Genomic DNA, 16,252 nt, shown 5'->3' with positions numbered 1-16,252 from the left:
CCGGGTTGGAGCGAGTGGTCGCATTTCGCTCCGCAGGTAGTATTACTTTTCATTACAGTACAACGGTTTGATTTGTCTGATCTTAGCTAGCTACATAGCCGTCTTTGTATCAAAGATAATTGTGTAGTTTAGAGTAATTATCGTAATTACCGAGGTTAGCTGGCCAGCTATTTTCGTCCTTCGTAGTCAACACTGCTAGCTAGCCAGCAGCTAGCAAGCTAGCCTACGTCTACCGTCTACCGAATAGCAGCACTGTAGAAACTATTACATTACAACGGAACGACTTGATTAGTGTAGTGTTAGCTAGCTACATAGTTGTCTTTGCTGTCTTTGTATCCAAGATAATTGTGTTGTTTAGAGTAATTATCGTAATTACCGAGGTTAGCTAGCCAGCTATTTTCGTCCTTCGTAGTCAACACTGCTAGCTAGCCAGCAGCTAGCTAGCCAGCTAGCCAACGTCTACCGTCTACCGAATAGCAGCACTGTAGAAACTATTACATTACAACGGAACGACTTGATTAGTGTAGTGTTAGCTAGCTACATAATTGTCTTTGCTGTCTTTGTATCCAAGATAATTGTGTTGTTTAGAGTAATTTGTCAAGGTTACCTAGCCAGTTACCGAGGCTACCTAGCCAGCTACACTTTCAAACTAAGTCAACAACGCAGCCACTGCTAGCTAGCCTACTTCAGCAGCACTGTATCATTTTAGTCAATAAGATTTTTTTGCAACGTAAGCTTAACTTTCTGAACATTCGAGACGTGTAGTCCACTTGTCATTCCAATCTCCTTTGCATTAGCGTAGCCTCTTCTGTAGCCTGTCAACTATGTGTCTGTCTATCCCTCTTCTCTCCTCTCTGCACAGACCATACAAACGCTTCACACCGCGTGGAGTGACTCTCTAACCTGGTGGTCCCAGCGCGCACGACCCACGTGGAGTTCCAGGTCTCCGGCAGCCTCTGGAACTGCCGATCTGCGGCCAACAAGGCAGAGTTCATCTCAGCCTATGCTTCCCTCCAGTCCCTCGACTTCTTGGCACTGACGGAAACATGGATTACCACAGATAACACTGCTACTCCTACTGCTCTCTCCTCGTCTGCCCACGTGTTCTCGCACACCCCGAGAGCTTCTGGTCAGCGGGGTGGTGGCACTGGGATCCTCATCTCTCCCAAGTGGACATTCTCTCTTTCTCCCCTGACCCATCTGTCTATCGCCTCCTTTGAATTCCATGCTGTCACAGTTACCAGCCCTTTCAATCTTAACATCCTTATCATTTATCGCCCCCCAGGTTCCCTTGGAGAGTTCATCAATGAGCTTGACGCCTTGATAAGTTCCTTTCCTGAGGATGGCTCACCTCTCACAGTTCTGGGTGACTTTAACCTCCCCACGTCTACCTTTGACTCATTCCTCTCTGCCTCCTTCTTTCCACTCCTCTCCTCTTTTGACCTCACCCTCTCCCCCTACTCACAAGGCAGGCAATACGCTTGACCTCATCTTTACTAGATGCTGTTCTTCCACTAATCTCATTGCAACTCCCCTCCAAGTCTCCGACCACTACCTTGTATCCTTTTCCCTCTCGCTCTCATCCAACACTTCCCACACTGCCCCTACTCGGATGGTATCGCGCCGTCCCAACCTTCGCTCTCTCTCCCCCGCTACTCTCTCCTCTTCCATCCTATCATCTCTTCCCTCTGCTCAAACCTTCTCCAACCTATCTCCTGATTCTGCCTCCTCAACCCTCCTCTCCTCCCTTTCTGCATCCTTTAACTCTCTATGTCCCCTATCCTCCAGGCCGGCTCGGTCCTCCCCTCCTGCTCCGTGGCTCGACGACCCATTGCGAGCTCACAGAACAGGGCTCCGGGCAGCCGAGCGGAAATGGAGGAAAACTCGCCTCCCTGCGGACCTGGCATCCTTTCACTCCCTCCTCTCTACATTCTCCTCTTCTGTCTCTGCTGCTAAAGCCACTTTCTACCACTCTAAATTCCAAGCATCTGCCTCTAACCCTAGGAAGCTCTTTGCCACCTTCTCCTCCCTCCTGAATCCTCCTCCCCCTCCCCCCTCCTCCCTCTCTGCGGATGACTTCGTCAACCATTTTGAAAAGAAGGTCGACGACATCCGATCCTCGTTTGCTAAGTCAAACGACACCACTGGTTCTGCTCACACTGCCCTACCCTGTGCTTTGACCTCTTTCTCCCCTCTCTCTCCAGATGAAATCTCGCGTCTTGTGACGGCCGGCCGCCCAACAACCTGCCCGCTTGACCCTATCCCCTCCTATCTTCTCCAGACCTTCTCCCTTACCTCACCTCCCTCATCAACTCATCCTTGACCGCTGGCTACGTCCCTTCCGCCTTCAAGAGAGCGAGAGTTGCACCCCTTCTGAAAAAACCTACACTCGATCCCTCCGATGTCAACAACTACAGACCAGTATCCCTTCTTTCTTTTCTCTCCAAGACTCTTGAACGTGCCGTCCTTGGCCAGCTCTCCTGCTATCTCTCTCAGAATTACCTTCTTGATCCAAATCAGTCAGGTTTCAAGACTAGTCATTCAACTGAGACTGCTCTTCTCTGTGTCACGGAGGCGCTCCGCACTGCTAAAGCTAACTCTCTCTCCTCTGCTCTCATCCTTCTAGACCTATCGGCTGCCTTTGATACTGTGAACCATCAGATCCTCCTCTCCACCCTCTCCGAGTTGGGCATCTCCGGCGCGGCCCACGCTTGGATTGCGTCCTACCTGACAGGTCGCTCCTACCAGGTGGCGTGGCGAGAATCTGTCTCCGCACCACGTGCTCTCACCACTGGTGTCCCCCAGGGCTCTGTTCTAGGCCCTCTCCTATTCTCGCTATACACCAAGTCACTTGGCTCTGTCATATCCTCACATGGTCTCTCCTATCATTGCTATGCAGACGACACACAATTAATCTTCTCCTTTCCCCCTTCTGATAACCAGGTGGCGAATCGCATCTCTGCATGTCTGGCAGACATATCAGTGTGGATGACGGATCACCACCTCAAGCTGAACCTCGGCAAGACGGAGCTGCTCTTCCTCCCGGGGAAGGACTGCCCGTTCCATGATCTCGCCATCACGGTTGACAACTCCATTGTGTCCTCCTCCCAGAGTGCTAAGAACCTTGGCGTGATCCTGGACAACACCCTGTCGTTCTCAACTAACATCAAGGCGGTGACCCGTTCCTGTAGGTTCATGCTCTACAACATTCGCAGAGTACGACCCTGCCTCACACAGGAAGCGGCGCAGGTCCTAATCCAGGCACTTGTCATCTCCCGTCTGGATTACTGCAACTCGCTGTTGGCTGGGCTCCCTGCCTGTGCCATTAAACCCCTACAACTCATCCAGAACGCCGCAGCCCGTCTGGTGTTCAACCTTCCCAAGTTCTCTCACGTCACCCCGCTCCTCCACTCTCTCCACTGGCTTCCAGTTGAAGCTCGCATCCGCTACAAGACCATGGTGCTTGCCTACGGAGCTGTGAGGGGAACGGCACCTCCGTACCTTCAGGCTCTGATCAGGCCCTACACCCAAACAAGGGCACTGCGTTCATCCACCTCTGGCCTGCTCGCCTCCCTACCTCTGAGGAAGTACAGCTCCCGCTCAGCCCAGTCAAAACTGTTCGCTGCTCTGGCACCCCAATGGTGGAACAAACTCCCCCACGACGCCAGGTCAGCGGAGTCAATCACCACCTTCCGGAAACACCTGAAACACCACCTCTTTAAGGAATACCTAGGATAGGATAAAGTAATCCTTCTAACCTCCCCCCTTAAAAGAGTTAGATGCACTATTGTAAAGTGGTTGTTCCACTGGATATCATAAGGTGAATGCACCAATTTGTAAGTCGCTCTGGATAAGAGCGTCTGCTAAATGACTTAAATGTAAATGTAATGGCCTACAATGAACATATTCCATTGTGCATCTACACTACATGACCAAAAGTATGCAGACACCTGCTCGTCAAAAATCTCATTCCAAAATCATGGACATTAACATGGAGTTGGTCCCCCCTTTGCTGCTAAAACAGCCTCCACTCTTCTGGGAAGGCTTTCCACTAGATGTTGTAACATTGCTGCGGGGACTTGCTTCCATTAAGCAACAAGAGGTCGGGCACTGACGTTGGGCGATTAGCAGTCAGCGTTCCAATTCCTCCCAAAGGTGTTCGAAAGGTTTGAGGTCAGGGCTCTGTGCAGGCCAGTCCTTCCACACCAATCTTGACAAACCAGTTCTGTATGGTCCTTGCTTTGTGCATGGGGGCATTTTCATGCTGAAACAGGAAATGGCCTTTCCCAAATTGTTGCCAAAGTTGGAAGCACAGAATATCATTGTATGCAGTAGCGTTAAGATTTTCCTTCACTGGAACTAAGGGGCCTAGCCGGAACGATGAAATACAGCCGCAGACCAGTATTCCTCCGCCATCAAACTTTACAGTTGGCACTATGCATTGGGGCAGGTAGCGTTCTCCTGAAATCCACCAAACCCAGATTTACCCATCGGACTGCCAGATGGTGATGTGTGATTCATCACGTGTCCACTGCTCCAGAGTCCAATGGCGGCGAGCTTTACACCACTCCAGCCGATGCTTGGCATTGCGCATGGTGATCTTAGGCTTGTGTGCGCGGCCGCTCGGCCATGGAAACCAATTTCATGAAGCTCCCGACTAACAGTTGTTGTACTGCCCTTGCTTCCAGAAGCAGTTTGAAATTCGGAGTATTGCAACCGAGGACAGACAATTTTTACGCGCTTCAGCACTTAGTGGTCCCGTTCTGTGAACTTCTGTGGCCTAACATTTTGTGGCTGAGCCGTTGTTGCTCCTAGACATTTCCACTTCACAATAACAGTACACAAATACAGTTGACCAGGCCAGCTCTAGCAGGGCAGAAATTTGATGAACTGACTTGTTGGAAAGGTGACATCCTATGGCGGTACAACGTTGAAAGTCACTGTGCTCTTTAGTAAGGCCATTCTACTGTCAATGTTTGTCTATAGAGATTGCATGGCTGTGTGCTCGATTTTATACACCTGTCAGCAATGGGTGTGGCTGAAATAGCCGAATCCACTAATTTGAAGGGGTGTCCACATACTTTTGTATATATAGTGTGCTTCTCGGGTCTGTGTTTCTTTTACGCCTGCTACGTTAGGTTAGTGTGGGGCAGACATGAAGAGAAGAAAGCGCGATCGTGAGGGGATATAGAGTAGAGGTCGATCGATTATGATTTTTCAACGCCGATACCGATTATTGGAGGACCAAAAAGGCCGATACCGATTAATCGGCCGATTGTTTTTATTTATTTGTAATAATGACAATTACAACAATACTGAATGAACAATTATTTTAACTTAATATAATACATCAATAAAATCAATTTAGCCTCAAATAAATAATGAAACATGTTCAATTTGGTTTAAATAATGCAAAAACAAAGTGTTGGTAGAAGAAAGTAAAAGTGCAATATGTGCCATGTAAGAAAGCTAATGTTTAAGTTCCTTGCTCAGAACATGAGAACATATGAAAGCTGGTGGTTCCTTTTAACATGAGTCTTCAATATTCCCAGGTAAGAAGTTTTAGGTTGTAGTTATTATAGGAATTATAGGACTATTTCTCTCTATACGATTTGTATTTCATATACCTTTGACTATTGGATGTTCTTATAGGCACTTTAGTATTGCCAGTGTAACCGTATAGCTTCCATCCCTCTCCTCGCCGTTACCTGGGCTCGAACCAGGAACACATCGACAGCCACCCTCGAAGCAGCGTTACCCATGCAGAGCAAGGGGAACAACTACTCCAAGTCTCAGAGGGAGTGACGTTTGAAACGCTATTAGCGCGCACCCCGCTAACTAGCTAGCCATTTCACATCGGTTACACCAGCCTAATCTCGGGAGTTGATAGGCTTGAAGTCATAAACAGCGCAATGCTTGAAGCATTGCTTAGAGCTGCTGGCAAAACGCACGAAAGTGCTGTTTGAATGAATGCTTAAGAGCCTGCTGGTGCCTACCACCGCTCAGTCAGACTGCTCTATCAAATCATAGACTTAATTATAACATAATAACACACAGAAATACGAGCCTTAGGTCATTAATATGGTCGAATCCGGAAACTATCATCTCGAAAACAAAACGTTTATTCTTTCAGTGAAATACCGAACCGTTCCGTATTTTATCTAACGGGTGGCATCCATAAGTATAAATATTCCTGTTACATTGCACAACCTTCAATGTTATGTCATAATTACGTAAAATTCTAGAAAATTAGTTCGCAATGAGCCAGGCTGCCAAACTGTTGCATATACCCTGACTCTGCGTGCAATGAATGCTAGAGAAGTGACACAATTTCACCTGGTTAATATTGCCTGCTAACCTGGATTTCTTTTAGCTAAATATGCAGGTTTAAAAATATATACTTCTGTGTATTGATTTTAAGAAAGGCATTGATGTTTATGGTTAGGTACGCGTTGGAGCAACGACAGTCCTTTTTCGCGAATGCGCACTGCATCGATTATATGCAACGCAGGACACACTAGATAAACTAGTAATATCATCATCCATGTGTAGTTATAACTAGTGATTATGATTGATTGTTTTTTATAAGATAAGTTTAATGCTAGCTAGCAACTTACCTTGGCTTCTTGCTGCCCTCGCGTAACAGGCAGGCTCCTCGTGAGGCAGGTGGTTAGAGCGTTGGAGTACTTAACCGTAAGGTTGCAAGATTGAATCCCTGAGCTGACAAGGTAAAAATCTGTCGTTCTGCCCCTGAACAAGGCAGTTAACCCACCGTTCCTAGGCCGTCATTGAAAATAAGAATGTGTTCTTAACTGACTTGCCTAGTTAAATAAAGGTGTAAAAAAAAACATCCAAAATTACCGATTTACGATTGTTATGAAAACTTGAAATCGGCCCTAATTAAATCGGCCATTCCGATTAATCGGTCGACCTCTAACATAGAGAGCAGCTGTTGCTTCACAAGGTATTTCTACTTGAAAATACATGATATAAGTGATTGATAGTTGCTCATCAGTAGTCATAAAAGTATGCCTTACGTACTTTGAAGAACTACAAAATAGTTATTGTCAAACAGCAAAGGCAACAGTTCTATAGAGATGAGATGACTTGGAATTATATGATAAAGTCAAATAAAACAAATGTAATTTACACAACTGAAATATTTTAAAGTAATGTGAATAAATTAAGGTTAAGTAGCAATGGGCAGTCACTACCATCATGGGACTTTTAGGAAGTTTTATCCTGTGTTACAGCATTCAACCCAAATAATCGAAACAAATCTGTAGTTATTTTTTATCAATCGAACCGGCCCCAAAAAGCACTAATCACTCAGCAGGGTTAGGGGAAAGATTAGCTAACATGTAATTTAGTAGTTGCAAAGTAGCAAGTAGTTGAAAAGTTACTAATGAGCTAAAATTCAAAAAAAATTCAGTGATGAGATTCAAACATAACCTTTGGGTTGCTAGACATTCGCGTTATACACCCACCCATCCACTCCGACTTACCACCCTCTCGTTTTTGCTTTAAGTAACCACTCCAAACATAACACATCATACTAATTTGGTTATCCCGGGTTTACTTTGACTATGTTACGTCTAGTCTGAGACCAGGCTGGACTATCAGTGACTGACAGAAACTGCTAATGCGCAACCAAATTTCGAAATGCCACCTTCTGTATTATAATTACGTTATTCTAACTCGCAACAGTAAGTTGAGAGCCCAATTGAGTTCCTAAAAAACAAGAGAGAAAGGGGCAACCACCAGTTGCCCATCCCTGCAATACGGTTTATATATCAAATATAACATGACATATAGTTAGCTAGCTGAATAAAATCAACTCCATAGTGAAGGAAACAGGATTTGAGTTTAATCAGCGAACATATAGCTAGAAGCTAGCGCTTTTATGACACGTGTAGAAAACACAAGACATCACCAACCTCTATTCAATCGGTTATTTTTCATCGGTGTCTTTGTTGGAGAAATAATGAAGGCGTCAAATCCTGCTTAATTAGGGATAACCTGCACACGTAGCTCTACACAGCTCGCCGATGATTCCACCAGTGATGGGTCGTTCGCGAACGAACGGCTATTCTTGAGTGACTCTTTTGTGGTGAACGTCTCGAAGCGAATCGCATTGGCGAAAGAGCCGTGTATTTGACTCCCTGATGTGCATACTGCTACTACTGCTTTTTGAGGTCAAAACGTTTTTCTGCAGATAAGTTACAACATAATGATCTAAAGATAGTGAATCCTCACTGCAGAAACAATAAATAGTTGAGCAGCACTCAATCAGGTCCACGCTGATTTGTTTCAGTGCGTAAAAAATACATACTTGTTTTTTTTGCAGGCCATATAATAATTTGGCCAGGTAAGTTACCATTTTATTTGAGCGCGCATTTCACTATCTGACATAATGGTATCCAACCTTTTGGGCTTTACATTGGAGATTTGCTATTTTTTTCTTCGTTCCAGCAAAGATAGACCGGAGCCTGTAGTTTCCAATGGGAGAAAATTAATCATAGTGGGCAAAACACGCAAAGTGGGCAGACCCAACCACGAGCTAGTGAGATCCTATTGGCGTGTTCTAGCATTTATTAGCAAATTTCAGTTATGGAACGCCTACTCTGAAGTGCACATGTGAAATAACTCAATTCCCCTTGCACTCCTAAACAACGCAATTTTATTTTTACTTTGTCAAAGGGTAAAGTCGACAAAACGCAGTCCACTGTTTGTTACAGAGTCTATATTTGTAAACAGACAACTGTATGGAGATCAAATGTTTAATCGATGAGAAAATGTGCAGAATGTCAGCCAAAATCTATCTCGCACCGTCTTCTCTCACTGCCGGCAACTGGGCTTCCTCTCATCACCATATTTGGTAGTGAGTGGAAATGCCAACCGGATGCTTCACATTTAAACATCCGGTGATCTGTTGATCTAGGTCGATTTTTAAGCGTTTTGAACCAACAGCCGTTTGGGAGCCAAATGAGCCGGCTCTTTTACGTGAACGGAACCGGGTGAGCTGCATTGACTCCTATAGCATAATTAATTTACGCTCCTCCTACTCAGCGGATGCTCGCAGGAAAATATATAAATAGCATAGAGAAGAAAAATACATGTTTAGAACTGATCATTGATTGCATGGTGCAAGAATGACTGCAATTAATTGATTATTTAATGTACTGATGGACACAGCTTTGTAGAACCAAAACATACACAGCCTCTGCTCAATAAACTCGAGAGCGAATTGTTTGGGGGGCTGCAGTTCGTGAACAACTGCTTATCGTATTGCCTGGCAACACAAACTCCTTTTGCCCAAACGCTACACCACGCTCACGGACGTTTGATACTTCTCGCAGAGAAGAAACTAAAATAGAACACATAGAGACCCAGATAATCTGCGCCTACGAATTATTAAAACAACACAGAAATACGACGTAAAAACAGCACGTCAGAAATCCGCTCAATGTAATTTAATAATCCATAGACTCTAACCACTTCTGGGAAAATTGGAAAACTCGAAACAAACAACAACACAAGGAGTTATCTATCCAAAACGGAGATGTATGGATAAACCACTTATCCAATCTTTTTGGCTTTATAAAAAAGAACAAAAACATGTCACATTCCTAGCAAGATGGCGCTGACAGAGATGGTCGCATCGCTTCTAGTCCTTAGGAAACTACCCAGCTAGCACACAGTGGATCTGGGCCGATTCTGGCTGAGTGTCAGACTCGGCAGACGTAATAAGGCCCGAGTCTGGGCCGCCTTCGGGCAGTATTACTTATGGCTAGGATGCGGGGATTGAGCTCTGGCCGATTCGGTGCGAGTTATCTGGCCCAAATGTATTACTTGGGGCTCGGGCCGATTGGGGCTACTCTCTGGCATATGATTACACGGGCTGCTTTATATAATTAACATTTCATTATTTATTTATTTTTCCATATTTTCCTCATTGTTTAGGTGATCAAAAAATACTATTAACATTTAAATGAAACTATTTAAGAGTCCTGTGTAGTATTTTAGTATTTTGATACTTTGTGCAAGGCAATTGATAAGCATTAAAAACTTTGTGGATGGAACTTCCCGAGTGGTGCAGCATTTCTACAGATGGTGGTTCGAGACCCGTGCCGGCCGCGACCGGGAGAACCATGAGGCGATGCACAATTGGCCCAGTGTCGTCCGAGTGAGGGTAGGGTTTGGCCGGCTGGGATGTCCTTCTCCCTTCGCGCTGTAGCGACTCCTTTGGCGGGCTAGGCGCATGCACGCTGACATGGTCACCAGGTGTATGGTGTTTCATCTGAAATCAAATGTTTTTTTGTGGATGGGTATAATTTTTATGTATAAAATGTATAATAGTAATATTTAAAATTACTAAATCGGGTAATTTTGTATACATTTATTTAAATTTGCATCGGGCCGCTTCTGGGGGGATTCTGGTAAGATGCCGGCAAAGTCGGCTGAATTTTGGTAGAAGGAAATGGCCCAATGTATTTGGGCCGATTCTGTGCTGTCATTCATTTTGATTAAGGGCTGAGTCCGACACCTGATTCTGGGTAAGCAGTATTCTTTTTAAATGTATTATTTCTTACATTGTTAGGCCAGAACATCTTAAGTGTTAATTCATACAGCCGGGAAGAACTATTGGATATCAGAGAGACGTCAACTTAACAGCACAACCAGCACTACGACCAAGAATACAACTTTTCCCAAGCGGATCCTTTGTCTGTACCTCCCAGGGCATTTGAACTGATTCCAGAGGTCAACCCAAAACAATGCCATCGGAGGAGAGGGTGCCAGAGCGGGATTGTAACATACTCTGTTTCACAGAGACATGGCTAGCTGTGGACATGCGGTCGGAGTCCAGACAGCCAACAGGATTTTCAGTGCATCGCGCGGACAAGAACAAACATCTCTCTGGTAAGAAGAACGGCGGGGGTGCATGTTTCATGATTAACGACTCATGGTGTAATTGTAACAACATACAAGAACTCAAGTCCTTTTGTTCACCTGACCTAGAATTCCTCACAATCAAATGCCCTTCTCCTCGGTTATCGTCACAACCGTGTATATCCCCCCGCAAGCAGATACCAAGACGGCCATCAAGGAACTTCACTGGACTTTATGCAAACTGGAAACCACATATCCTGAGGTTGCATTTATTGTAGCTGGGAATTTTAACAAAGCTAATCTGAGTAAAAGGCAACCTAAATTTTATCAGCATATTGATTGCAGTACACGAGCGAGTAACACACTCGACCACTGCTACTCTAACTTCCGCGATGCATACAAGGCCCTCCCCCGCCCTCCTTTTGGCAAATCTGACCATGACTCCATCTTGTTGCTCCCCTCCTATAGGCAGAAACTAAAACAGGAAGCGCCCGTGCTTAAGTCTATTCAACGCTGGTCTGACAAATCGGATTCCACGCTTCAAGATTGCTTCGATCACGTGGACTGGGATATGTTCCGGGTAGCCTCAGACAATAACATTGACGTATACACTGTCTCGGTGAGCGAGTTTATAAGGAGGTGTATAGGAGATGTTGTACCCACTGTGACCATTAAAACCTTCCCTAACCAGAAACCCGTGGATTGATGGCAGCAATTGCGCAAAACTGACAGCACGTACCAACACATTTAATCATGGCAAGATGACTGGAAACATGACCGAATACAAACAGTGTACTTATTCCCTCCATAAGGCAATCAAACAAGCAAAGAGTCAGTATAGAGACAAAGTGGAGTCGCAATTCAACGGCTCAAACACGAGACGTATGTGTCAGGGTCTACAGACAATCACGGATTACAAAAAGAAAACCAGCCCCGTCGTGAACATCGATGTCTTGCTCCCAGACAAATTAAACAACTTCTTTGCGCGCTTTGAGAACAATAGTGCCACCGACACGGCCCGCTACCAAAGACTGTGGGCTCTCCTTCTCCTTGGCCGACGTGAGTAAAACATTTAAGCGTGTTAACCCTCGCAAGGCTGCCGGCCCAGACGGCATCCCTAGCCGCGTCCTCAGAGCATGCGCAGACCACCTGGCTGGCTGATGTGTTTACGGACATATTCAATAAATTTCTATCCCAGTCTGCTGTTCCCACATGCTTCAAGAGGGCCACCATTGTTCCTGTTCCCAAGAAAGCTAAGGTAACTGAGCTAAACGACTATCGCCCCGTAGCACTCACTTCCGTCATCATGAAGTGCTTTGAGAGACTAGTCAAGAATCATATCACCTCCACCCTACCTGACACTCTAGACCCACTCCAATTTGTTTACCGCCCCAATAGGTCCACAGACTACGCAATCACACTGCACACTGCCCTAACCCATCTGGACAAGAGGAATACCTATGTAAGAATGCTGTTCATCAACTACAGCTCAGCATTTAACACCATAGTACCCTCCAAACTCATCATTAAGCTCGGCATAGGCAAGATGCAGTAGATGGTATAGAGTACAGTATATACATATGAGATGAGTAGTGTAGGGTATGTAAACATTATATAAAGTGGCATAGTTTAAAGTGACTAATACATTTCTTACATCCAATTTTTAATTATTAAAGTGGCTAGAGATTTGAGTCAGTATGTTGGCAGCAGCCACTCAATGTTAGTGATGGCTGTTAACAGTCTAATGGCCTTGAGATAGAAGCTGTTTTTCAGTCTCTCGGTCCCAGCTTTGATGCACCTGTACTGACCTCGCCTTCTGGATGATAGCGGGGTGAACAGGCAGTGGCTCGGGGGTTGTTGTCCTTGATGATCTTTTTGGCCTTTCTGTGACATCGGGTGGTGTAGGTGTCCTGGAGAGCAGGTAGTTTGCCCCCAGTGATGCGTTGTGTGTAACCGATGTGAAATGGCTAGCTAGTTAGCGGTGGTGCGTGCTAATAAATCAAATCAAATCAAATCAAATTTTATTAGTCACATACACATGGTTAGCAGATGTTAATGCGAGTGTAGCGAAATGCTTGTGCTTCTAGTTCCGACAATGCAGTAATAACCAACAGTAATCTAACCTAACAATTCCACACTACTACCTTACACACACACACAAGTGTAAGGGATAAAGAATATGTACATAAAGATATATGGATGAGTGGTGGTACAGAACGGCATGGCAGATGCAGTAGATGGTATAGAGTACGGTATATACATATGAGATGAGTACTGTAGGGTATGTAAACATAAAGTGGCATAGTTTAAAGTGGCTAGTGGTACATGTATTGCATAAAGATGGCAAGATGCAGTAGATGATATAGAGTACAGTATATATACATATGAGATGGGTAATGTAGGGTATGTAAACATTGTATTAAGTGGCATTGCTTAAAGTGGCTAGTGGTACATTTTTACATAATTTCCATCAATTCCCATTTTTAAAGTGGCTGGAGTTGAGTCAGTATGTTGGCAGCGGCCGCTAAATGTTAGTGGTGGCTGTTTAACAGTCTGATGGCCTTGAGATAGAAGCTGTTTTTCAGTCTCTCGGTCCCTGCTTTGATGCACCTGTACTGACCTCGCCTTCTGGATGATAGCGGGGTGAACAGGCAGTGGCTTGGGTGGTTGTTGTCCTTGATGATCTTTATGGCCTTCCTGTGACATCGGGTGGTGTAGGTGTCCTGGAGGGCAGGTAGTTTGCCCCTGGTGATGCGTTCTGCAGACCTCACTACCCTCTGGAGAGCCTTACGGTTGTGGGCGGAGCAGTTGCCGTACCAGGCGGTGATACAGCCCGACAGGATGCTCTCGATTGTGCATCTGTAGAAGTTTGTGAGTGCTTTTGGTGACAAGCCGAATTTCTTCAGCCTCCTGAGGTTGAAGAGGCGCTGCTGCGCCTTCTTCACAACGCTGTCTGTGTGGGTGGACCAGTTCAGTTTGTCCGTGATGTGTACACCGAGGAACTTAAAACTTTCCACCTTCTCCACTACTGACCCGTCGATGTGGATAGGGGGGTGCTCCCTCTGCTGTTTCCTGAAGTCCACAATCATCTCCTTTGTTTTGTTGACGTTGAGTATGAGGTTATTTTCCTGACACCACACTCCGAGGGCCCTCACCTCCTCCCTGTAGGCCGTCTCGTCGTTGTTGGTGATCAAGCCTACCACTGTAGTGTCATCCGCAAACTTGATGATTGAGTTGGAGGCGTGCATGGCCACGCAGTCGTGGGTGAACAGGGAGTACAGGAGAGGGCTCAGAACGCACCCTTGTGGGGCCCCAGTGTTGAGGATCAGCGGGGTGGAGATGTTGTTACCTACCCTCACCACCTGGGGGCGGCCCGTCAGGAAGTCCAGGACCCAGTTGCACAGGGCGGGGTCGAGACCCAGGGTCTCGAGCTTGATGACGAGTTTGGAGGGTACTATGGTGTTAAATGCTGAGCTGTAATCGATGAACAGCATTCTCACATGGGTATTCCTCTTGTCCAGATGGGTTAGGGCAGTGTGCAGTGTGGTTGCGATTGCGTCGTCTGTGGACCTATTGGGTCGGTAAGCAAATTGGAGTGGGTCTAGGGTGTCCGGTAGGGTGGAGGTGATATGGTCCTTGACTAGTCTCTCAAAGCACTTCATGATGACGGAAGTGAGTGCTACGGGGCGGTAGTCGTTTAGCTCAGTTACCTTAGCTTTCTTGGGAACAGGAACAATGGTGGCCCTCTTGAAGCATGTGGGAACAGCAGACTGGGATAAGGATTGATTGAATATGTCCGTAAACACACCAGCCAGCTGGTCTGCGCATGCTCTGAGGACGCGGCTGGGAATGCCGTCTGGGCCTGCAGCCTTGCGAGGGTTAACACGTTTAAATGTTTTACTCACCTCGGCTGCAGTGAAGGAGAGCCCGCAGGTTTTGGTAGGGGGCCGTGTCAGTGGCACTGTATTGTCCTCAAAGCGGGCAAAAAAGTTGTTTAGCCTGTCTGGGAGCAAGACATCCTGGTCCTCGACGGGGCTGGTTTTCTTTTTGTAATCCGTGATTGACTGTAGACCCTGCCACATACCTCTTGTGTCTGAGCTGTTGAATTTCGACTCGATTTTGTCTCTGTACTGAGACTTGGCCTGTTTGATTGCCTTGCGGAGAGAATAGCTACACTGTTTGTATTCGGTCATGCTTCCGGTCACCTTGCCCTGGTTAAAAGCAGTGGTTCGTGCTTTCAGTTTCACGCGAATGCTGCCGTCAATCCACGGTTTCTGGTTTGGGAATGTTTTTATCGTTGCTGTGGGTACGACATCGTCAATGCACTTCCTAATGAACTCGCTCACCGAATCAGCATATTCGTCAATATTGTTGTTGGACGCGATGCGGAACATATTCCAATCTGCGTGATCGAAGCAGTCTTGAAGCGTGGATTCAGATTGGTCGGACCAGCGTTGAACAGACCTGAGCGCGGGAGCTTGTTGTTTGAGTTTTTGTTTGTAGGCTGGAATCAACAAAATGGAGTCGTGGTCAGCTTTTCCGAAAGGGGGGCGGGGGAGGGCCTTATAAGCGTCGCGGAAATTAGTGTAACAATGGTCTAGTGTTTTTCCAGCCCTGGTAGCACAATCGATATGCTGATAGAATTTAGGGAGTTTTGTTTTTAGATTAGCCTTGTTAAAATCCCCAGCTACGATGAATGCAGCCTCAGGGTGTGTGGTTTCCAGTTTACAAAGAGTCAGATAAAGTTCGTTCAGGGCCATCGATGTGTCTGCTTGTGGGGGAATGTATACGGCTGTGATTATGATTGACGAGAATTCCCTTGGTAGATAATGCGGTCGACATTTGATTGTGAGGAGTTCTAGATCAGGTGAACAGAACGACTTGAGTTCTTGTGTGTTGTTATGATGATCACACCACTTCTCGTTAATCATAAGGCATACCCCCCCGCCCCTCTTCTTACCGGAAAGATGTTTGTTTCTGTCGGCGCGATGCATGGAGAAACCAGCTGGCTGCACCGACTCCGTTAGCGTCCCTTGAGTTAGCCATGTTTCCGTGAAGCAGAGCACGTTGCAATCCCTGATGTCTCTCTGGAATGCTACCCGTGCTCGGATTTCATCAACCTTATTGTCAAGAGACTGGACATTGGCGAGTAGTATGCTAGGGAGTGGAGCGCGATGTGCCCGTCTCCGAAGCCTGACCACGAGACCGCCACGTTTTCCCCTTTTCCGGCGTCGCACAGGGTCGCCGGCTGGGATCAGATCCATTGTATTGTGTGGAAGGCAAGACACTGGATCCGTTTCGGGAAAGTCATATTCCTGGTAGGAACGATGATGAGTTGACGTTAATCGTATATTCAGTAGTT

General features: G+C 46.1%; 1 protein-coding gene across 8 annotated transcripts in view; it reads right to left on the bottom strand.

The window, feature by feature from the left end:
• Positions 1 to 8,150, bottom strand: part of LOC139559355 (DENN domain-containing protein 3-like) — a 51,862-nt gene extending 43,712 nt beyond the window's left edge. For 2 of the 8 annotated variants that reach the window (XM_071375289.1, XM_071375292.1), the window contains exon 1: positions 7,938 to 8,118. The gene's annotated coding sequence lies outside the window, so the exon portion shown is untranslated. Of the gene's footprint in view, positions 1 to 7,937 lie in introns of all 8 variants that reach the window. The other 6 variants (XR_011671746.1, XM_071375293.1, XM_071375291.1 and 3 more) reach the window with 6 other exon arrangements.
• Positions 8,151 to 16,252: the final 8,102 nt, after the last annotated feature.

This window comes from Salvelinus alpinus, chromosome 29 (genome assembly GCF_045679555.1).
Source record: "Salvelinus alpinus chromosome 29, SLU_Salpinus.1, whole genome shotgun sequence".
Classification (NCBI taxonomy): Eukaryota; Metazoa; Chordata; class Actinopteri; order Salmoniformes; family Salmonidae; genus Salvelinus; species Salvelinus alpinus.
The sequence above is the reverse complement of the archived record's forward strand: the minus strand, read 5'-3'. Positions and strand labels throughout refer to the sequence as shown.